The sequence below is a fragment of the Malaya genurostris genome, chromosome 3 (genome assembly GCF_030247185.1).
Source record: "Malaya genurostris strain Urasoe2022 chromosome 3, Malgen_1.1, whole genome shotgun sequence".
NCBI classification, from domain to species: Eukaryota; Metazoa; Arthropoda; class Insecta; order Diptera; family Culicidae; genus Malaya; species Malaya genurostris.
Window position 1 is genome coordinate 25,201,821 of NC_080572.1, and position 24,987 is coordinate 25,226,807.

The following is a 24,987-nucleotide window of genomic DNA, read 5'->3' on the forward strand; positions in this document are numbered from 1 at the left end:
AATATTAGCTGCACAAAATGCGTACCTTGTACGAAACTCTCGGTTCACTGCAATTTTTCTGCTATGCCTTGTTCAAAACTTTAACTGAAGGGTTCCTGAATTGTCCCAACGGGACCATCAACGACCTAGTACCGTTAAACCTAGGCCATATACCAAAAGAGGGAAGCAAACAGTAGGGCAATTGAACTTACATTCATCTACACTTTTTGTTTTTTTTTTACTCCACCTCAATCTACGGATTGCAATGCAGTCGATATTTCGGTCTAAGAAACGATGTGACCGGTGTTTATCACTAACTCGAAGCGAATCTTAAACTAGTGATTTTAACAGATAAAACAATGAGAAACCGCAGAGAAGAAATTAGGTACGCTTACCCATAGTAACGATTTCGTCCTGGTAGCAATAATGCAGTCTCCATGCGAGCAGAAGCACCTAGCATTGACTGTGGCGATGCCGACAATTTGTTAGAATATTTGTTGCGAAAATGTTTGAATCTAATGGATATTTATTATCCTTACTCTCTCTATGTTTTTGCAAAGGATTTTCCTGCACTGTACTCGCCAAGCAAAGCACTTATGGGATATTCTACCGAATAGCGTGTGGATCTGAACCGTCATAAATTTTGACTCGCACGAGTGGTCGGTACAAACGTACATCGGCGAGTGTAGCTTTTTGACTATGCACAAACCAGGAGTAGCCGGTTCTGGGGGTGACCTTTCAGAATGACTCTCTGCTTCTTCTTCATCGCTCACCTTTGCCAGTGGAAGGTGCAGCTGACTGGGTGTCGTTCGTGTAGGGATCTAATAATGGAACCGCTTCTTGACTGCTCCCGGGGTGAAGATTTGGCGGTTTTTGATTCATGTTGGATTGCGATTTACTCGCTGCGTATTGTGGAAATAAACAGCAGAACTTTCTGTTCTGGCAGTCTAAATAAGCTAACTGCTGGGGGAAGGGTCGGTTGTCTGATCGAAATCGTTTACTGCTCGGTCATGCCAGTTGTGTTGGTCGGGTTGTAATGAGCTATAAAAAAGACCAATGGTGTCTCTTACAGTCCCAAATTCTACACCAGCTTGTGTTGGAATCGGTGATTTTAGAACTTTTTGCTTTTTGGAAAGAGTTGTGTCTGAATCAAAAATCGTTTTGAGTATCAGATGTAGATGTAGCAGATAGACTACTTGGCACATGAAATGGAGTAAGCAAGCTTTCAAATGACTAGCAACTAGTACGGTTATTCGACTGACGATGAATTCTGGGAGCTTAATTTGAGTATAACAAAACAAGTAAAATGAATCATAACGGATATTCTGATAGTGAATGACCAGAAATTTCATATCTCTCGAATAATTTGCAATTGAATAAGAAATATTACCGCACTGTCTGCGGTTCATGCTCTTTGTTCGAATTTTTTTGACGCAAATTGGTCTTTCATTATTATGGGGAGCCTTTCCAAAATTTGCTCGCTCGTGAATATATCCTGTTGAACGAACGAACATCGTCAATTTTGCTTTATGCAATCAGAAATAAGTTCAGAAAATCATGATAAAATTTTCAGGTATAAAAGATAATCTTAAATTTACTAAAATTAAGCACAAACGAATTGTAATTTAGATTTTCCAAAATTGTTAGATTCAATGGGCTATGTGAGTTCGACAGTGAGTGTGTATCGATAATTAATGGTTTAAAAAAGATGCAGTATTTGCTACCGAAACTCAAGCTTGCTACGTTTCATTCATACGGTCCAATGAGTGTCAGTAAGGAGATCTCATGATGCGTGCTTGCCTTCATCGTGCAACGGATTCGGTATAATGAGGGACATGTCAATCTCACTGTTCACCTGAAAATAAAACATGATCTTAGTTCAATAATTTATATTTGATCATAAGACGAAACAGGCGGTTCAATTTGAACGAAACGCGAAGAAATCCAGAAACCCCTAAATGTTCAGGATTCAAGTCGTTTTACGTAATTAATTGATAATTAGAATATCGGTGAAGCATCACCCTTATCCAGGAACAATCATCAAATCAAAATGTATCTTCCGAAGATCTGTGTTCATATCACTTCAAGAAACTGTCATTAATGCCAAAAAAACGAGAGAGATATCCAGCATTATTAATGTAATCCTTCACAATTAAAGAGAATGTCATTAACAGTATTAAATATCAAAAAGATTTTATTAAACGGGTCTTTTTAGGACAAAAAAAATCGGTTGCAACGAATGTCTGGAAATCGACCCCCTATTGTTTAATATAAATTGTTATTTGAAATATTTAAGCTAAAAGTGTTGTGTTTATTTGGCCATGCGCAGAAATTGGTAAGTATTTTAGATCAATATCAAAAAAGCAAGATATTGAATTTTCAAAGGAATTTGTTGATGGGGATCTGAGACCCAATTTAATTTTAGTAAAGGGATCCATGACCCAAAATAGTTTGGGAACCCCTGCTCTAAAGGATGGCTTGGAATTTTAAATCAAATTCTCCCTTTAGCTCAGAAATCGAAAGCTGTATGTGAATAAAACTCAATAGCAAATTATATGACCATAAGACCAATAAGTCCAGAAACTCCAAGTAAAATTAAAGATACATTTATAGTACTGTAAGTTTGTGAAAATTGACTTATCCATCTGCGAAAACTGAGAACTCTGTAACTAAAATATTTTGAGAAATCACATCAATATATATATATATATATATATATATATATATATATATATATATATATATGTATATATATATATATATATATATATATATATATATATATATATATATATATATATATATATATATATATTTATATATATATATATATATATATATATATATATATATATATATATATATATATATATATATATATATATATATATATATATATATATATATATATATATATATATATATATATATATATATATATAGTTTAAGTGACGGTGTACAATATTTAACACACTCTACTCTATAACTCCGAAACCGGAAGTCGAATCCGGAGGAAATCTAAGAATTATGTATGGGATCGTTAGATCTTTCATTTGAATCTAAGTTTGTGGAAATCGGTCAAACCATCGCACAGTGCACAGTGGTCCGAAACGGGAAATTAGCGTGACAAAAATATTTCTCCTATTAAATATTAGTTTTTTGTAGTTAGTGTCTTCACAAAAGTTGTTTGTAATCAAATGGCGCTCCTTTTGATGGAAAATGTTGCTAGTGTGGACCTCATTTAGATTGAAATATGAAATCTAACTTTCTTAATTGAACTCAAAAATGATTTTGTTGTAGAACAAAGTTGCAGGAAAGTTTATGTTGAGCAAAAAAGCACCTCTCTAGCTTTTCATTTGATCGAGTTACATCAATTTTCCCGAATAAAAGTAGGGTGGCTCCTGAAAATTTTGTTCTAACTTTTTTGTGAAACGTTCTACGGAAAAGTTGTCTTCAGTCTTCTTGTTGTACTAATCATTGCGCACAATTTTACCCAACCAAGCTTTTTCATATGAGCTACCAGTAAAAAGTTATGATTATTTTTTCATCAAAAACTAGTCAAGTTTCAAATATCAATATTCATTAGATGCCAGATCGATAAAAATATATCCTATGCGGTTCCTGAAAGGTATATAAGTAAAAGTTAAAGTTAAAATTGAAAGGGTGTTATTCTTTTAACTTATTTAAATTAGTTTTAAAAATACCTTTAAAAAACTCAAAAACATTGCATAACTCTTGAGGCGCTTTAACGTATCAACATACTTCCTTCAGCAGAATAATAGTATCAAATTAGTTCTACAAGAGTTGAATACATTGTCCTTCCGAGAAATGAGACACACACAAACTACAGGGTAAAGTGTGTTCAATATTGTTAACAATCTCTTAAACCGGCGAAACAAAACACGTAAAAAAATTCTAAACTGGTCTCAAAACTGCACAAATCGATAGCCATTAACAGTAGGCAACTAAAAGAATCGATTCCGGCAATCCTGGTTTCCGGTCTCCGGTTACGGAAGCACCGGAAATAGTTGTCATATATTCCAAAATGGATCTCACTCACTTTTCTCAGCGATGGTTTGAAAGATTTCCACAAACGTAGATTCAAATGAAAAGTCTCACTGCCTCATACGGAATTCCTGAGTCGCATCTGGATCCGATTTCCGGTTCCGGAGTTTTAGGGTAAAGTGTGTTCAATATTGTACTCCGTTACTTTAACAGGTGAAACAAAAACCGTAAAATATGTTGAAAACGGGACACAAAACCGTTATTCCCAATCTTAGGATCAAATTAAAGTTCCTATGGTCCTACCAAAAATTACTACATATCTTCGGATACATCAAAAATTTAAATTGTCGTTTGGAGTACGATGGCAAAATTGTATAAAATCTTCAAAATTTGAATGAAAACTAGTAGAGTTTGTACGTCATGTTAGTTGGTGTCCGTGCGAACCGACTTCGATTATACCGGTTCTCGGGTCCCGGTGGCGGAAGTGCCTATAGTAGTGAACCCAATTCGTTTTCTTAATGATGACCTACGCGAACAGAGCACTGTTTCATTCTGTAGGTTATACTAGTTAATGCACAAACAATCTCTGGTTTACTTTCAAAAATCGAAGAGAAAATTTTTGAATAGAATATCACAATATCATATATGAGAAAGGCATCATTACACCACTAGGTGGATTAAAGGTTTTTTTTAAGTAAGTCAAGTGAACCGAAACCGAATAACGGATGTTTGAAATAGCGCGGGGGTGCAAATGAGCGTTTTATTATTATTATTATTATTATTATTATTATTATTATTATTATTATTATTATTATTATTATTATTATTATTATTATTATTATTATTATTATTATTATTATTATTATTATTATTATTATTATTATTTTTATTATTATTATTATTATTATTATTATTATTATTATTATTATTATTATTATTATTATTATTATTATTGATATCATTTATTTTACCCCGGTTTTAATCTTTTAGTCGTTTGCCGGGGCGGAAAGCGCTCTAGGAATAAAAAGTTATTGTCCAGTCTGCAGGACTGTTTACAATGTTGGTGGTTTTAGTTGAAGCTGCTATTATTTTCAATATTATCGATAACACTCCGAGTCGGATATCGTGCCAAACTCTTTCAACCTGGAAAACAAACTCTTCCGTTGTTTCATTTCGAATAACCTAAGCCTCTTATACTGTAAATCCCAATCGAACATTTTGTATCACGCGCCCATAAAATATGCACGAACCAGTCGAGCCCTTCGATCTTTTAACGACCGAAAAATTGCTTCGATTTTTTATTCCGATTCGCTCCCGTCAAAAATCGGGAGAGACAGAAGCAGTAGCAGAAGGCATCCATAATTTACTCGCTGATGGATATCGACCATCATCGGTGTGCTGCGAACTGGTCCCAGCTGCCGGATGGTACCAATTAGGTGGACTGGAGTTTTTGTTTGCGTCGTACACAAACCAATAGTTACGTTTTTTCAAGCAAAGAACGAGGAATGGTCAGTAGGATCACGAATCGGCTGAAACAAAAAAACTTGTGTATCACAGTACACGTAGAAAAAAACGGGTGGTAATGGATTAGTTTTCATTTGTTATGTACACTTCATATGAATTGCGATGGATATAGAAGCCGATTCTATGTTTTCAATGTTTCTTTTACTTGGAGAAAGGCTTCACATTCACTTCGCTTTTCAACAAAGCTGTCAATCGAGATCGTAAAATGTCTTCAAGTGGGCCAACGGATGAAGACGATCGCATAATGTGCAATCCGGTTTTGATTTCAGGATTTAGAATCCATGTGTGAAATAAACGGAAAGTGCTGAAATGCCTAATTTAATTTCGTAGGTCAACTTCTTGGAGATGACTGTAAGCAACAGTGTTAAAAATAGTTTAGATAAAAGGCTTCAATATTTGTGTTTGGTCGAACTTGTGATTATGCATGTTTTTCCAGTTAGCGGAATTTTTGGCCTTCCGATAATTTTCGCATAATTTTCTTCACTTTTTCGTCTACATGATACTAGTCAATACGGTTGGTTCAATGCGTTTCCGTTTTATTATCTCATATAAAAAAGGAATGTATTCACTTGCAAATTAGATTTGTCTTATTCGTTGAAAAATCAATGCATTCTGATTTAGTTTAACATCGTGGCTGGTTTCAATCAAATTTTCGATTAAACTAATGTCTGTTTCATAGTAATGTTGCTGACATACATGTCGTGTAAATTTCATTATTTCTTTCTATATAAATTTAGTCCAAAACTGTTTCAATTTTTTTTCTTCATAAATACGTTTATTTCATAGGCAATATACATAAGTTTTTCTTCGCCGTGGCATCCACAATACATAATAGTTTAAACCTAATACATTTCGAATATCATATTAGTATGTTGGTACTCATTAGTTAATCTGAACACTGTTTTTATCAAGCGAGTTGCTATTTTAAATTACATTAAATAAAATACATTTATTTTGTACATGATCTTATAACTATTTCAGGTTTGTTTGTATCAGTTCACCACTTATATTCAATATCCTATAGTTGGCTATTGGTTGAACTCATGGAAGAGAAAACAGTCTAACATAAAATAAAATTTAAATTGGAACTCCAATGGAACTGTTTCAATTTGAAAATAATGCTAGTGAAAAGTGTTCACCACTTTTTGCCTTTCTAATATAGAAAGGTTATGCAATCACTGTGAAAACACACTTTCGAACCGAGGCCCGGAGGGTTCAAATGTCATCTACCATTCGAATCAGCTCGCCGAACTGAGCTAATGTCTGTGAGAAAGTAACTAAAATGTGCTCTCGATTTTCTCGGAAATGGCTGAACCAATTTTCACAAACTTAAATTCAAATGAAACGTCTCTTGATCCCACAGGTTTCTATTGAATTTTACCTGGATCGAACATCCGGTTCGGGAGTAACGGGGTAAAATGTACAACAGAATGAATAAAAAGTGCACTCGATTTTCTCATAGAACGCTCAACCAATTTTCTTCAACTTAGATTCAAATTAAAGGCCTTGTAGTCCGGCTGTGTAATTACAGGCTGGAAAATATAAATATCTAATTATCAGTAGCGTGTTTTTATAGATAACACAATAAAAATCGAACCAAATACAGTCAAATAATCGCATATTAGGAAGGTATAGCTAATTTATAACCAAATATGTTGACTTTGAGCATACCGGATCATCGTTCTTGGTTCCGGAAGTACCGAAAAAGTGCTCGTGTGCTCCAAACCGGAAATCACTCCGATTTCTCAGAAACAGCTAAGACGATCTTCGCAAACTCAGATTTAAATTGAGAGTATTATGTTTCTATAAGTTAGTGTAGAATTTTATGCAGATCCGGCTTCCAGTTCCGGAAATACAGGATAGTGTGTATGAAATTGCAACCTGTCATATAGAGCGATATTGCAAAAAAACGTAAAAATTCTTCTAAATTTGGGGCAAAACGAACCGATTTCAGCTATGCCGATTTTCAGCCCCCGGTTCCGGAAGTACCGGAAATAGTGATCGAAACCTCACAAACGGAGCTCTTCAGTTTCCACAAACAGTGAAGTCGATTTTCACTAACTGAGACTCACATAAAAGGGTCAATGTATATGAAAATCGACTGCTTTTGACCTTTGTTCAGAACTCATTCCGGTTCCGGAATGAGTTCCCTGTGGTGATGTGTTAAAACGTGTTAAAAATTATGAACCGTCATTTAGAGCGAAAGTCCAAAAAACAAAAAGGTAATAAAAACTTGGGTTAAAACTGTTTAAAGTGGAAAAGATAGTGATAATGTATGCCTAAACAAACTTTGAAATAATATGCACAAATATGTAAATTGTGGTCCAAAATTTGGTTTTATTTGAAAGATCAATTCATGACAATTATCATGGTACGGTAATATGGCCCATTCACCGCGACGTTTGCTACATCTTCATTTTTTAAGAAATAAGGATCGATGATGTCACCAGTGTAAAATACGCACTAAACATTGTCCTTTTCTGGAGTAATAGTGTCTCGAGAAGCAATTTTGTTTATTCACAAACCCATTGAGCCAAAAATGCCCCTTGTTAGTAAACACAATTTTGCGGTAAAAAGTGGATCTACGGTCAACTTATCCAATGATCTTTGTAAAAAATAGTCGTGGCAATCATATGCCCGCAATCATATTTATATATCAAATGCCAAAAAATTATCTACCAAATAGAAAAAGTTTGGCTGTTCCATAATTTAGCAAGTGTTTTATTTATATTTCAAATCAGTAAGCTCTTAAAAAGCACCCTTTATAATAGGTTCGGAATACGAGTTACACCCAGTTGAATAAACGAGAAAAAGCCATACTGGCTGCTTGAACGGCAGGATCCTGCGTGTCTTCGGGTCTAATTCTATATTATTTCTAGACGTATTTTCTAGCAATTTCTGGTAAATTTATTTTCGATGTTTTGAAAATTGTTGAGAGGAACCTTGTCTTAAGGAGCATACATAAACACAGTGTTCGGCATTCCCCACAAACTATGTTTTAAGAAATAAAGCATTGGACCAAAGCTCGTGTAAAATTTTTAAGTATAAATTATATTCAAAAACAATGATTTTAATGATATTTATGTGCTATTTGAAATTTGAAATTCCCACTTGGACGAAGTGACACTCTTTTTTCCCATTTAAAGCATGGGAGATTTTTCCCTGGTATCCAGAATGATGAATGTATGCTACGCATGCGTTTAATGAGACCTATTCCTTCTTATGTGATTTTAGGTCAAAAAACAGATGTAATTCGCTGTTCACTGTAGGAAATGAATACTACTACAAATCAATACTTTTTTTTGTTCGAAATAAATCTTGTTTTGCATAAATTATTTCAATCATAAATAGACAAAACAACCATTGCACAAATAGTTGTCAATTATCAGCAATAAAGATAATGAGGAAAACCACACAACACTGCTTCAAGTGACAGCATAAACTAGAACGGCTTGCTGGGGATACATTTGTTCCAGTTTCTGCTCTATTATAGATCTTCCATATAGAAGTTCTAGCTGCTGAATTTGCTCTTAGTACGCTAGTTTCAGCTAACAACAAACCCAATACCTGGGCAAATAACAATAATGACGATATCCCTACCAATAACAACGATACCGACCCAATGGAAGGAAGCATGCAATGACTCTGTACGATAAGAATCGACGGCGAAGTCCGAACTAAACAAAAACATGTTAGCTTAATTATCTCATGGTATTAGTGTGTGTTCAAATGTTTTTTTGTTGTAAAGATTCTCTTACCGCAAAATAAAATTTGAAGGTTTTGAATTTGCTATAGGTAATCGCAGCGCACAAACACTATTTTTAACTCTAGGAAAAAAGAATCTCTACCTACGGTAAGCGCTTTCCCATGCTTCAACATATTTCAACCAATAATAGAATTAGCAGTGATTCAGAAAGCCAATATTATTGTTAAATTATCGCTTGATACAAATATATCACAGTAACATTCGTAGTATGAAAGTAACCCGAACTTTTGACTGATTTTCAACCTTTTTTGCAAATCATAAAACTGGTTCTCAGCTAAGCTATAAAAATATCGTTTAAAATCGTCTAATTAGTCGAACAAACGAAAACATATGTCAGTAAAGACATTGTGCCACAGTGTAATTACAAAATTTTACTCGAGTATAGTTAAACTTTTCTGTATAGGACTTCAAGTTTCTATGCCTAAATGGGACTTTTTTGTTTTGTTTGTGCCAAACTTCCGCTTTTGCAATGCACAAATTTTCATTTCATAGCACTTGGCATCCCTGAAGAAAGGCAATATTTTCTCCATAGGTGGATTCTACTGTGAATGTTTTGTTTTGATTTAAAGGGTTTTTTTTCGCGAAGCCTTCAGTTTTCGACATGACGCTCACGTATCGGATCCCGTTTCGACCCGACCAACAATGAATAGCCGATTTGGGAGAATATATTTGCCGCGGCACGCTGCACAGATGAAAACGAATGATCTCGATATGTGAAGTGATGGCTGCGCACGAATCCTCGGCTTTTTGTTCGGAATTTTTATTCATTGAGGTGTAGCCACGCGGAAACGACCTGATAATCCTGATCCGGCGAAGCTTTTTTTACGGTGTGGTAGTATTGTTTCAGCTAGATACAGCGTTATTATTTTGTTATTATTTACGGCTATTTAGTTACGTGCTGTACTTGACGTTGAAGTGGAGATGTGTTGTTCGTTGTCGAACAACTGAATGATTTTTCCGAAAATATAATCTCCAGCCACGGAATAGCAATAAAACCATCGGTGTAGCAGAAGGGAGATTATAATATTCCTGCATGGATACAATTTACAATAATCACTTAGCGTAATTTTAGTGTTGATAATATGAGTATAATAAGCGGTATGTTGATGTATGTAGATATGAAAGTATAACAGAAAATATCACTTACGTTTAGTCATTCCGTCTGATCGTTTAACAGATTTGAATGAACAATAAAAGCAAGCACAACGAAGCTTGTTGCTAGATTCCGTTGATTAACTTAACTTTCTAAGGATCCTGCAGATAATTTTATTTGTTAGGTTATTTTGAAGAAATTTGTAGTTTCAGTTGCTTACCGTTAGTATAGTAGTTTTTAGGTTAGGCTTAGATGGATAATTCAGTACTGTAAGAGCACTTGTGAGGTGCTGTTTCAATTCTTATGAATAATAATATGATTCACTTATTTTTTAGATAACTACTCACGCAATTCACAATATATCAGATAGATGATATAATTTTAAGATAATAAAACTTATTTCACGTGAGAAGAAACGTGTAGCTTAGACAGTTTGTTCTGCTCCTTCCGCCCTTTTGACATTTGACAGTTTACCTTACTCTCTGGTGCTAAGGCAAGACCTGACAACTGGCTTTTTATTCTTCCTTCCGAATCATCCTTCTCGTCATATTTGCCCTGTGGAATAAATACCAACGTATCGGCTACAGTGTAGCCATATTTGCAGATTTTTTAATAACTTTATTCTAAGAAAAAAATATTATTTAAATTTAAATTTTTAGACTCGGTTTTTGATTTGAAATAAACATGAAAATTATTTTGGTGAGTGCATTTTGTCGTGAATACGACTTACTTTACTATGGGGTGCCTTTTCAAAATTTACCCTCTGAGAGAGTGATAAGTTTTTGATCGTGAATATCTCTTGTTGTATCTAACGAATCAACATAATTTTTGCTACATGCCATCGGAAATATGATCACAATTTTATGATAAAATTTTCAGTTGTGTGACATAATCTCAAATAGTACAAAATTAAACTTTTCTGAAATGTTTGGTATAAACGAGTATCAAAGAGGATAATTCATATGACGCGTTTGCCTTTCTTGTATTTTGAAAGCTCATAGCTCAGTGATCTGTGGAAGGATTTATATAATCTAACTACCAATAGAATCGAAATTTTTCAACTTAAACGTGTATAGCAAAAGCATTGAAGTATTTAAATAGTACACTATTGAAAAACCTATCTCATTTGACCCATGTCAACACCAGCCAATCGGAACGCGTTCTGAGGAAGAGAAGAAAATAGCTGCTGCTGTACAACAAATCGTTCAAGAAAAATGTTCCGAAAAGTGGTGAATATCGTAGTGAGTTCCTCAATTTGGTCCTTCTGAATGCTAGAAACGAATCCCTACAGCAGTTTCTTTCAATAAATTATGCAAATCCGAAATGAAATAATCGACATTAAAATTCTATATGCGGCTATTTTTATAGCCGTTAGGACCGCCCATTAGCGAAAAAGCTACAAACGAAATCACATAAAAAGGAAATCTCTTAACAAAAATCGAATCAGTTTGGATTCTATCGCCACTGCGAGCAGATGTGTTTTGTGTCGTCTGCACAGCTAGTTTCGCTTTCGACAAGAGCGATTACGTCACAGCTGCCAGTCATTAGCATTGGGAAAAAAACAACGGTGGAGAGCATTACACAATATCAGCCGTTCTAATGGCTCTAAAAATTTTCTAAAGAACTATTAGGATTTGTTTTTCGCAAATCGCAGGTAATTATCCTCAGTTTAGTGCAAATCAAGAACAATTTGGTTAGATTTGTGCACTTTTCGCTGTGTGAAATTCACAGTAATCAAGATCGTAGAGAATTACGCAATTTGACCCTTCCGAATGCTGGAAATGAATCCCTACAGCATATTGATAGTTTTTTTCAATAAATTATGCAAAACCGAAATGAAATAATCGACATAAAAATTCTGTATGCGGCTATTTTTATAGCCGTTAGGACCGCCCATTAGTGAAAAAGCTACAAACGAAAGCACGTAAAAGATAGCTCCTAACAAAAATCTAATCAGTTTGGATTCTATCGCCAATGCGAGCAGATGTATTTTGTGCTGTTTGCAAAGCTAGTTTCGCTTCCGACAAGAGCGATTACGTCACAGCTGCCAGTCATTTCGATGGATGAAAAAGCATCGTTGGTAAGCATTATAGAAAATCAGCCATTCTAATGGCTCTAAAAGTTTTCTGAAGAACTATTAGGATGTGTTGTTCGCAAATCGAAAGAAAATATCCTCAGTTTAGTGCAAATGTAGAACAGTTTGGTTAGATTTTTGCACTTTTCGCTGTGTGAAATTCACAGTAATCGAGATCAAGTGAAGCCTTCTTTGTTTTTGCGAAAAATGTGGAAAAGGGGAATACTTGCATAATTCATACAATTGATCATCTAATTGATATTCGGAAGTGTTAAGGAACATGTCATAAACATTTATTACAAATGAGATTGAAAAAAAGTGAAACGTTCTCTGAAAATTTTCATTTTCAATGGTGAGCTAAAATTATACATCTTAATAAACTTGTTTTCTGATTTTCTTTATACTTGGCATCATTGCTCGCGTACCCTGCAAACGATTTTTTCTTTTCACAATGTGCGGGTAGCAACATCAAAATCAGACAATCAGAAACTGGTCCATTTTAAAACAAAAGTAGACCCCCCCCCCAAGAGTGTTTTGTCAATTTTTTAAGCCTATCGCAACAAAACTCTGATAGTTAAGAGCCATTATCTTTCTTTACCTTTACTTATCCTACTGTAAATAGCACAGGCCCAAGAGCTTCGATTGACTTCTGCTTCGATTGACTTTAAAATCTGACAAAATATTCTTGAAATGTTTTATTATAACAGAATGCAAATGAAAACTATGATTTTACGAAAGTTTTATGGGCCAATTACTAGTATGAGTTACTAATTAATTAATTTCACGCGTTAGAATATCCTAAACTGTGAATATTTCTTGTATAATATATGTTCTTATTTAAAAGGAGAAATAACTCAAAAATAACCGGTAACCCTCCTAACTGCATATCTACCGTACCGATCCTTTTAAAATTTCGAACGCTTCTGTACATAATAACGCTAAGAGTTCTAGAATTTTTTCAAATTTGTTAAAATTTTGTATATTACAGAAACAATTTATGAGTTTTTTTCGAAAAATAATCGCGTTTTCTCATTCAAACAGTTCCTAAAGAGTGATAAATTGAGAACTCTCCCAGCGTTACCTGATGAAAACTTTCATCGATTATGTCATAAAAGTAAACTTTTGTGTGCGAGGGAGTACTTTTCAAAGAGTATATATTTTTTTAATTCTATAAAAAATTCTAATCCAGCCAGAAACTGCAAGGTTTCTTCGATAATGCAAGATTTTTTCTTCCTTGCATCTTCCGTAAAATTGATCATTTGAACAATATAATTTAAGACGCACCCGAAAGTTGTTTTAGAATTCTTAAAATATGATGATTGTTATTCGAAGAAAAACTCAAGATTTCATCTGAACCAAATCGAAATAATCTTTTCGCTATAAAGTGCAATAATTGACGTTAATAGTAAGCACTCAACATGTTTCATCAACATGGCTCCTAGGTAAATCGTTTCTAATTTTTTGCTTTGTTCATGAATTTGAAACTTAAAATAAAGAATTTAACACCACAGGGTGCTTAGTGTTGCGAAAATGTCAAATAATCAAATTTCATCGAAGATAGAAATCTTGTGCGATTTTTGGCATCGATTATCACTATCAAACATTATCAAAATCAGTGGTAATGCGATTTCAAACTCAAACTCACACATGACAATGAAATGATAATCATTCTCACGATTATCATTCATGTAGCGATTTTCACCGAAACTTGATTATATTTAGTGAGGTGAGAGCAGTTTTTAAAACCTAATGGTTTTTTCAACCAAATCTTAATTCGTTATATGAAAATTTTTGAAAAGGATATGATGAACGGGTGTCGAATATCGATGTCTGAAGCCACTTTAAAATCCAGAATGGCGGCTTTTGGTTCGTCGATATTCGACTTTCAAAAACTTTAATGTGAGCATTGTTACTACGGATAATGTGTGTACGAGTGAGAAGATTTGTGGTTTAAAGATCTACACTGTTATAAATGGGTCCACCCTATAAATCAATTCCTGTTTATTTCCAAAGTATTCAAGAACGAATAAAGTTTGTAAATATATGGAACAACTTCGCTCTGGGATAAACTTATCTTAACGCGAAGGATAATCGTAAAAATCAACCACGAATTGTGCGAAAAGTTATTCGCAAAAACATAACATTGTTTTCCGCGGGATGCCTTTTTTTCTCACAAGTCAAACCGTAGCAATTCAATGTGAGTAAAGATTCTAGTTCCGGACTGTATGATTTCCAAGAGCGAAATATGAGTTGAAAATGCTAGCTGTGCGTTAGTGGAATTCAAATAAACATAGCCCTTGAAACCGATTAGTATTTAATTTTTTGAAAACCTAAAATTTAGGAACTGCAAGTACTTCGAAATGCCCTCTTTTCAAAAAAATAATACGAAAGTTGAGATTGAGTTGGCCTTGTTTACTTATGCATAGTTTTGAATAAAATTTTCTCCTGCATCCAGAATCCAAAACAAAGCCGTACGGTGTATTTGTGGAAATGCATCTGGCTACAAGGCAAAAACTTCGGCTGAAACAGTTGAAGCCAGGGAAAAGAAACCGGAAATCCAAATCAGAATTCGTTAGAGCGGCTGACACGCCGTACCACCCCGTGATGTCTACAAAATGTTATTGTTCCGCCTCAGCCGGCATTGTTTTTACGTTCTCCATAATCTCCTGTCGGCACCATTCAGACATGGCAATATTTTATACACAACCGTAACTCGGCGAGACCCGCGAGCTAGAGGACGAATTGGGGGAAATGACGAAACATTGAAACTTTCCACGAAATCAGCTTAAGAGGAGCATGGTAAAAATGAGTAGTCAAACCTTCACAAAATCGAGTTTCGAGTGCAGTTTAAACGTGCAGTTCTCTCATTCAATTATAATATATTATACGTTATATTTCTTACTGGGACTATTTCTGTGACGATTTCAAGAAAAAAAAACTTCACATTTGAACACAGACGTATTAGTGTGATGAGGACCCCTGCTGCCTCGCACTCATACTGGCGGACCAAGCCGAATTTGGTGGCGGGAAACGGCTCAGATGTATGCAATAATTGATGGTAAAATGTCTTAAGTGGTTTAAGAAGTTTCCCGACGCCTATCATCGCGGCTGATGTGATGATCGTCGAATTTGTGTTACCTCCCGACGCCGCGCAGGCCCTCCTTTTACGGTTGTTTGACTGCTGCTGGTGGTAGCACGGTAACAGAATACTGAAAAGTACTTGGTTGTTGTGGCTTTTGCGAGGGGTGGTTTGCTTGAGCGCAGAATGTGCGGCTGAGAAACCCTAATGGAATTTGAGTTATGCACTCCAAGTAAAACGTTCGGTTTCCTATTATATGCTGTGCTTAAGTGTTTGATTTTATGGTCTGTAATCATAATAAAAGTGCCTTGTAGCCTGACTAAGGAAGAGCTGAGTAAGAAATATTGATGGGAGGCGCAATATTTATAAAATAAAATTGCTTTTCTCTGAAGTAAGTTTTTTTCACCATAATTTTGAGTTTAAATTGGACGAAATTACCGTAATCCAGAGTGCATATGATAGTATAAGTAATTCAATGATAGAAATGCACAATAGATTGATTGAGTGAATGCTACGCACCGATTCAACAATTTAGATAACAGTTCGGCTGAAAAGTTCGTATCGTTTAATAGAAACACACATTTTTTTGCCAAAATTCGTTTTTATTATTCAACATAATTGCCATCAGAGGCGATACAGCGATTATAGCGATCTTCAAACTTTTCGATACCATTTTTGTAGTACGATTTGTCCTTTGCCTCAAAATAGGCCTCAGTTTCAGCGATTACCTCTTCATTGCTTCTAAATTTTTTACCAGCGAGCATTCTCTTGAGGTCTGAGAACAGGAAAAAGTCACTGGGGGTCAAATCTGGAGAATACGGTGGATGAGGGAGCAATTCGAAGCCTAATTCGTTCAAATTCAGCATGGTTTTTCGTTGTTGTTTTTGATCGATTGTGAGCTCAGGCGGCACCCATTTTGCACAAAGCTTTTTCATATCCAAATATTCGTGAATAATATGTCCAACACGGTCCTTTGATATCTTTAGGGTATCAGCTATCTCGATCAACTTCACTTTACGATCATTGAAAATCATTTTGTGGATTTTTTCACGTTTTCATCGGTAACAGCCTCTTTTGGACGTCCACTGCGTTCATCGTCTTCGGTGCTCATATGACCAGTACGAAATTTTGCAAGCCACTTACGAATTGTTGCTTCGCCCGGTGCAGAGTCTGGATAACACTCATCAAGCCATTTTTTGGTATCGGCGGCACTTTTTTGCATCAAAAAGTAGTGTTTCATCGACACACGAAATTCCTTTTTTTCCATTTTTTTCACAATAACAAAAGTAGCTTCACTCAAAATGCAATATCTCAAAAACTAATAATCAGACAGCTGTCAAATTTATACACGTATCTTTTGAAGGTTGGTACTAACTGAAAATGGTATGGATTTAATTCTAGTGGCGCCCTCTCATAGAAACGATACTAACTTTTCAGCCGATCTGTTATTCATTAACTGACTATTATATCAAACAATTTTCGTACACGTGTAGGAAAGATACATGCAACAGAATGAAACCCGGACACGCAGACGGATGAATCGAAATAATTAAAAAGTTTCTACGCTGCATACTGTACAGTCCGTGCATACAGTGACCGTCAGCTGGTGAACAACGAATCAAACCCATTGAAATGCAAACCCTGCTCGATACTCTCGTTTCGCTAAGCAAACACATGAAATTGACTGCTTTATTCTGAATATCGTTCGTTTCGCTGACTAGAGCTAAGCAGCCCTGGAGAATAAATGTGCGGGAAAGTAAACGAATACTCGTACGGCGAACCCCAACCGAAGATGAAATGCAATAAAAGGAGCATTACGTAATGATGACACAACTTGCTTGAACCCAATGCGTTTCGTCCCTTCTCGTCATGCTGAATAATGAGAGTCCCAAGTTCGAACTCATATCGTACGGCAGTAAATCAAGTCCCCTTCGTGAAGCAACATGAACACACCCTTGACGGCACTAACGCAATTGGCAGCTCTAACGGAAAGTGGACTCGGTGCCCATCAAGCTAGCCACCGCGTGGCAATAAATTGATGTAACTGATGTTTGGAAATGTGGTCGACCGATAGCTTCACTATCGGAAGGGTATTCGTCTGCTTGTATCGTCATCGCATCTCATCTCATCGGGAACTAGTGATGATGCTCTATCGCCATTCGTCATGACATACTGCAAATTGCTACCTTCCGGAGACTTAGCAATGGAAGACAGTGACGAAAGCAAGAATTTGAAATCCTTTTTCTTATAGAAATGAATGGAAAAACCCAAGAAATTAGGTTGAAAATGAAGTAAGCTTAAAAAAAATAGAAATAATGTTATACAGGGTATGTACGAAAGGTAAGGACCGTTTCGTCACAACAAAACTACAAGGGACTACACAACTGTGGTCAAAATCACAGTTGTTTTAAATATTCAGGTAACAGTGTACATAAATTTTGCACACAATAACATATCGGCTTCAAGTATATTTCATACAACTATACCAGCTTTCTTAATTCCTCTGTATGGAACCTCCACAAGAGAAAAATTTGCATTCTGAGCCAATCATTCGCCATGAACACGTTTGAAATCACAGTACCAAGATTTCCTTCACCCAGGGCCGCCGAGAGAAAAAAAGGGCTCAGGGGGATAGCAATACGGGTCCAGTTTGTTTATTGAACAAAAAAAGGCTTCACTTCATCTCCAGATTGAACGAGAAAAAAAAAGATTCCAAGGAATGATTTGAATATGAAGAATAAGAAACACTTAAATCTTAGAAATTCCGGGCCTCCTGGAAAAGTTCGGGCCTCCTGGAAAAGTTCGGGCCAGGAGGGATTCCCCCCGTTGGCCCTGCCTTCACCTATCACAGTAGGCCCAGAAAACTTTTTTCACACAAAAATTCTATTACAACGCGAACATCGGAGCTGGCGGAAGAAACGATTCTTATTACGAACACATGACTACTGAATCCAAAAATCATCTGAAATAGCTGTACCTGTAGTGCGCATTCAAATAGGTACAAGTGTAAGTGTTTTTGATTTTGGAAGCGATAGATGATTTTATAAGTGAACAGCAATTACGTTTTGAATATGCTTTGTTCATGCTGTGTAGAACTCGTTGTTCCGTGTTAAAACGAAAGAAAGGAATAAAATTCAGAAACATATCCGTCAATTTGAAAAATCAACCATGACCCAAATTGGCTCTTCATTCGTGCAAAATAAAAAGTTTTCTATAATAAAAATATTTACAAATTTTTATTCAATTTTGAGCAAGCTTATCTTGATTTTTTGAATTGCTTATCTCACTTTTTTCTCATATAGGGGTAAATGGGGTAAAACGTATCCCCTAAGGAATGGCGATATATCTTAACTATAGAACGGAAGAGTTTCATGCATGGCTATCTTCCGTAATGATTATTTCTCAAAATTACGTACAAATACTCGCTGAATGCATTGAAAAATACATGAAAAATCTTAATTTCCAAAACCCTTAAAAATTGTCTATTGAAATATATGCGGGGCATGACGCCCGATCGTGGAAAACATTAAAAATATACATTTTAAATTACGCAAAGTGACGATTATTTGAACATAGAGACAGGATTATCTTAAACAACGGGTAAACATCCAAAAAAACAACGGATTAAAGCTCATGACATCCACGGGGCAATATGCATCCTCATAAAGCTTCTTCTTCTTATTTAAAGAAAGGTTTAGACTTTTCGTTGACGAAATATTTGTCAGGTGGAAGATTGTGCACTATTATTCATTTCCCTGCAATGGACGATGATATTTATGTGCTGGTTAAACTTTAAAGTTTCCCGGAATGTCTTTTTATACTACAATGCAACGGAACCGCGTAGAGGAGCAATCCAATCCAAAGCTTCATCACCACCGGAACGCTAAATAAGGAAATGTACCATGAAAAAGTGATTGCTAACATGCCTACGCAGCCATGATTCTCCCTAGTTATTATATACTTAAATTTTCTGTTTTGTGGATAGAGGGCGCTACATGGTTTAATTTTTTAAATATAGACTTTTTAACATAACGTTTCAAAAAAGGACTTTTTAACATAACGTATCTTGTCCCGGGTTGGCGGTTCAATGCATAGGACGCTGGTCTTACAAGCCAGTTGTCGTATGTTCGAGCCCCGACCTGGAAGGATTCTTAGTGTCAGTAGGATCCATAGTACTAGCCATGCAATGAAAAGAACATAACGTATCAGAAGCCAAGCGAAATTTTCTGTTTTTGAGTAAAAATCTTTTGAAAGTTTTCAATATTTGGTTGATGAATGAAAGACTTGAAATTTTCCAAGAATTATAACTCAAAAACGATAAATTTCCCTTTGCTAATTTGTTAAGTAAATAGGGCTAATTTTTAGAAAAAAAAATATAGCGCCCTCTATTTAAAAACCTTGGAAACCTAAAACCTTATAAAATTAACGGTTTTCAACCACAAAACTCCAACGCATTTTTTTCAATAAATTCTGCCCCCTGCTATTCCGAAACTGGATGATGAATTTAGTTAAAATGCGATTCAAAGTGCTATGAAAATTTTCAGTTGATTCTGGAATTAGGAAAATCGGTTAAGCCATCTATGAAAATACGATGTGAGTTTCGTTTTGGACTTTTGGTCACCATTTGGGAGACTTTTGGGATCGATATCCAAAAACCGGTATAGTCGTTTATATTTCGTTTGGTAGTCAACAAACATAACCTACAGGGTCCGGCACTCGAAGTGTAACCAATTAAAAAGGCCATAAATTTAGTTTGGAAAATTACTTTCACTTAATTCAAAGTACAAAATGTGTAAAAATAATACAAAATTCAGAATCAATTCACTTTTGCTCGATATGACCACCTTTTGCCTTGACTTGATGACTTGAGAGAGCGAAGGAGTTGCTTCGTTTGGCCGAAAGCGGTCAATTTCCGAACATTGTATTTTCTGACGAGAAAATTTTTCCAATTGAGCAATTCGTAAACTCTCAAAACGATAGGGTCTACTTGACCGACCGTTCATACGAGAATTTGAGTCATCGATTGGCCACCAGGAGGCAGCGCCCGCAACAGATAATGGTTTGGGCCGCTGTAACCGCAGATGGGCGCTCTCCAATCGTTTTCATCGAGCCTGGCGTCAAGGTAAATGCGACATATTATCGGGAAAGTATTCTGGAGGTTGCTTTGAAGCCGTGGGCAGACAAACATTTCGGTGGCAGACCATGGACGTTTCAGCAGGACTCGGCACCGTCTCACAAAGCTCGAGTGAACCAAGAATGGCTGAAAAACAACGTTCCGAACTTCATCACGTCCACACAATGGCTCTCGAATTCACCAGATGCGAATCCAATGGATTATTCTCTTTGGGCCATTTTGGAGAGCAAAGTCCGAACTATAAGATACACCAGTCTCGAGGCGCTGAAAAAAGTTATTGTCCGCGAGTGGGCCAAAATACCTGCAAGTTACATTCGGCCAAACGAAGCAACTCCTTCGCTCTCTCAAGTCATCAAGTCAAGGCAAAAGGTGGTCATATCGAGCAAAAGTGAATTGATTCTGAATTTTGTATTATTTTTACACATTTTGTACTTTGAATTAAGTAAAAGTAATTTTCCAAACTGAACTTATGGCCTTTTTAATTGGTTACACTTCGAGTGCCGGACCCTGTACAAATTGAAATAGCTTTGAGTCACAGATTTCATGCGGTTTGAAATTTTAGAAAACTACTCATCCTGTAATTCTGGAATCCGGATATAACTCAGCACAAGCGTATGAGACTATCAGACTGCATTTGAATCTGAGTTTGTGAAAATCGGTCCAATCTCTGAGAAAACTAGAAGAGCACCATTTTTGAGTTTTTGATAACTATTCTTGGTAATTTCGGAACCGGAAACAGGGGACCAGTATAAGGACATTCGCTTCGTTCACCTAATCGTATAAATATAAACCCATATAAATATTAAAGTGGTTCAGTTTAGAGCCCAATGCAGAAGAATTTTTGAGTTATTTGCACCGTCATTTAAAATAACGGTTTGAAATTTGTATCACGCATTACCCTGTGTATCCGCAATCAGGAGTCGGATCGAAAAAAAATCAAGAATGTTGTAGGGAACCATAAGACCATCCCTTTGAATCTAACTATGTGAAAATCGGTTATGCAATGTATAAAACGTCAGAGTGAGCGTCCTTGTGTAGTTTTTAATCATTGTGTCTGGTACTTTCGGAACCGGAATCCGTTTGGCCTGTTCCTATGGCCATAGTCTTAAAATTGGTATAGTTTTGAGCCTAACTAGAAAGAATTTTTTCGGCTTTTTATATCGTTATTTTAATTGACAATGAAATTTTAAACACGGATTATCCTGTAAATCTAGAACCAGAAGTAGAGCTTGGATAAAATTCAGAAATTTATTAGGGTTTTATAAGTCCTTATATTTGAATTATAGTATATGAAAATCGGCCGTCGTTAAGAAAACGAGATGAGTTTCATTTAGAGTTTTTCGTCACTATTTCCGGTACTTCCGGAACCGGAGACCGGTGTAGTCGATATCGATTAAAATTTTCACTGTCACCCATGGGATTGTAAAACCATTCATTCATGATTCTAAGTTCATCTTTGAGAAGTCGGAGTTCGTTCCAATTGAGAGTATTTGATAACTTAAAGCTCTAGAACCGAGAACCGGGTACCGGTATAACTGACATGTTTATTTAGCCTTCAACTATCATGATCTGCAAAGTAGAGAAATTGAAAATCCATCTAGAAACTTACTTTGTTTCACCTAGTGGTGTAATGATTCCTTTGTCATATTATTTATCATCTCCTAAATAGAACAGCGGGATTCATCGAAATACTATTAATTAAAATATATTAGAAAACAGTTTAGAAGATTTCGTTTGTGTAGTACATTTACATAATATATTTGAATTTAAGTTAGTGAAATCGATTCCATCATATAAAAAAAATGAAGTAAACTGAAGTTTGAAGATCATGACCGGAAGTCGGACTTGGATAAAATTCAGCAAATTTTCTATGGGACTACCAGTTCTTTTATTTGGTTTTAATTTTGTTGGTGCATATCACCATGTAATTTTAGAACCAGAAGTCGAATTGAGATGAAATTGAATGACTTTGGGTAGAGCCTTGGGACTTTTTACTTGAAGCTGAGTTTAGGAAAATCGGGTTAGCCATCACCGAGAAAATTGAAAATTGACATGATTTTCATGTCACAGTGATTGCATAGGCATTCTTCACGAAATGGGCCAAAAGGGGCTTCTTAAGCCGAATCGTTTATGACTATCGATAGGAGAAAAAAGAGTATTATTTAATGTCATAAATAATATGAATTATGTAAGGAAAGCTCTTTTAAATTAAAAAAAATCGAAATGCTCCGATTCTCAAACTTCCACAACTTATACTACAAAGGGAATCACATAACCCCTGTACTGCGTTAACAATATAAAAAAATTTGAATTTACTTGTTATAGTGTCATCTAGTACCTCGGTGTAAATATCTATGTCATAGAAAATAAAATCGAAAAATAAATCCGTTTTGTGAAAACAATATATCTAGAAAAACTTCACCAATTGGGTTTAAAACAAATGTAAATGAACTTGTGTTACACAACCGAACGATTAGAGCAGAATCCAATCTCATACTGTCATACTGTCACCAAACCTTTTCTCTACACTGTAACCATGCATCTCGTTTCCCACTGTACCATATGAAAAGCCTTTGTAGAAGAAACGGTTCAATTTTTCTTCCGAAAATCGTTTCGCTACCCCTTAGAGAATGTGCGTGTATGTACCTAATGGGAGGAAACAGGTCATGCGGGACTCTATCTCCGGTTCGGAATAGATACCCCGAGGGAAAATGGTTGAATGTGTAATCATCGAGAAGCAATTATTTACACACATCCGACCGATTCGATTTCGATTAAGAGTCTGTTTCGCAGCCTTCCACTTCGAGACAAATACAGACGTAATTTTCTTCGATAGTAGAACGAACAAATCCGATGGAATTAAACGCAAAGCTCGAGAGCATAACCTGGAAAGTGAACAAACTGATCTGGAGAAGATTCTGGAGTGTTTGTATTTTTAATCCTAGTAATATAGTACACATTGTACATATTGGTTAGAGGAGTTCGAGTTAAAAAATGTTTCGTTAATTACCCTTTCGGATGGACGAGATTCAATTTTCTCTGCGCTTGCAGCCTATACTACATATCATACAATCCGAGAATCCCATCTTAGAGTTGAGTTTTGTTCTCGTTTTGCCTTTCTCATATAGAACCCGGGTAGAAGTGATTTGCAAACCAATACCAAATCCTGTCATTAAAATCAAACATCTCAATGGTAGAAATTAACATTATTTAGTTTGAAATAAGAGTTAAAATATCAAAAATCATATCAAAGCTTGCATGAGAAAATAGCAAAAAAATAAAAAATTCTGTCATTGTAATATCAAACCAAGAACAAAATATTTATAGAAGATGAATTTGATAATTATTTTATAATCTAGCATTTAGAATAGAGTAATATCTTAAGTATTTCTCTTATCTGATTCTGATGCAGTTTATTCAATGGTATTTTATTTGAAGATAAAACTACTGGGTCAATTTACTTAATGAAATTGAAATAGCTCATCAATAACGAAATAAGATATTATAACTAATTTTGATGTTGAATAGATATTGTACAATGTCTTGATCCCTTGATGAAATATCACGAAAATATCAAATATCGCTCTGACAACACAGAAACATCAAGCCAAGATATGATGGTAAAATTTGTTATTATTTTGACCTTTGTTTGCTATTTACACCTACCCGGGAAAGGTTATGCAATCACTTGAAAAACCGACTAGTGAAAATTGGCCCGGAGAGCCAAGTGTCATATACCATTCGACTCAGTTCATCGAGCTGAGCAATGTCTGTGTGTGTGTGTGTGTGTGTGTGTGTGTGTGTGTGTGTGTGTGTGTGTGTGTGTGTGTGTGTGTGTGTGTGTGTGTGTGTGTGTGTGTGTGTGTGTGTGTGTGTGTGTGTGTGTGTGTGTGTGTGTGTGTGTGTGTGTGTGTGTGTGTGTGTGTGTATGTGTGTGTGTGTCAAATAATCTCACTAGGTTTTCTCGGAGATGGCTGAACCGATTTTGACAAACTAGGATTCAAATGAAAGGTCTCGTGGTCTCATACAGAATTCCTGAATTTCATCCGGATCCGACTTCCGGTTCTGGAATTATAGGGTAAAGTGTGTTCAATATTGTACACCGTCACTTAAACCGGCGAAACAAAAGACGTGAAAATTTTTCTAAACTGGTCTCAAAACTACACAAATCGATTTTCATTATCAGTAGGCAACTAAACAAACCGATTCTGGCTATCCTTGTTCCCGGTATCCGGTTCCGAAAATACCGGAAATAGTGGTCATATATACCAAATCACTCACTTTTGTCAACGATGGTTTGACCGATTTCCACAAACTAATATTCAAATGAAAG

The 24,987-nt window shown here is 35.6% G+C and overlaps 1 protein-coding gene across 5 annotated transcripts in view; it reads right to left on the minus strand.

The window, feature by feature from the left end:
- LOC131437668 (neural cell adhesion molecule 2-like) overlaps nucleotides 1–24,987 on the minus strand; it is a 390,081-nt gene that overhangs the window by 219,965 nt on the left and 145,129 nt on the right. The window contains exon 2 of one of the 5 annotated variants that reach the window (XM_058607164.1): nucleotides 1,704–1,834. The exons of 3 other annotated variants lie outside the window; for them this stretch is intronic. The gene's annotated coding sequence lies outside the window, so the exon portion shown is untranslated. Of the gene's footprint in view, nucleotides 1–1,703; nucleotides 1,835–24,987 lie in introns of those variants that run through there. One more of the 5 variants, XM_058607167.1, reaches the window with a different exon arrangement.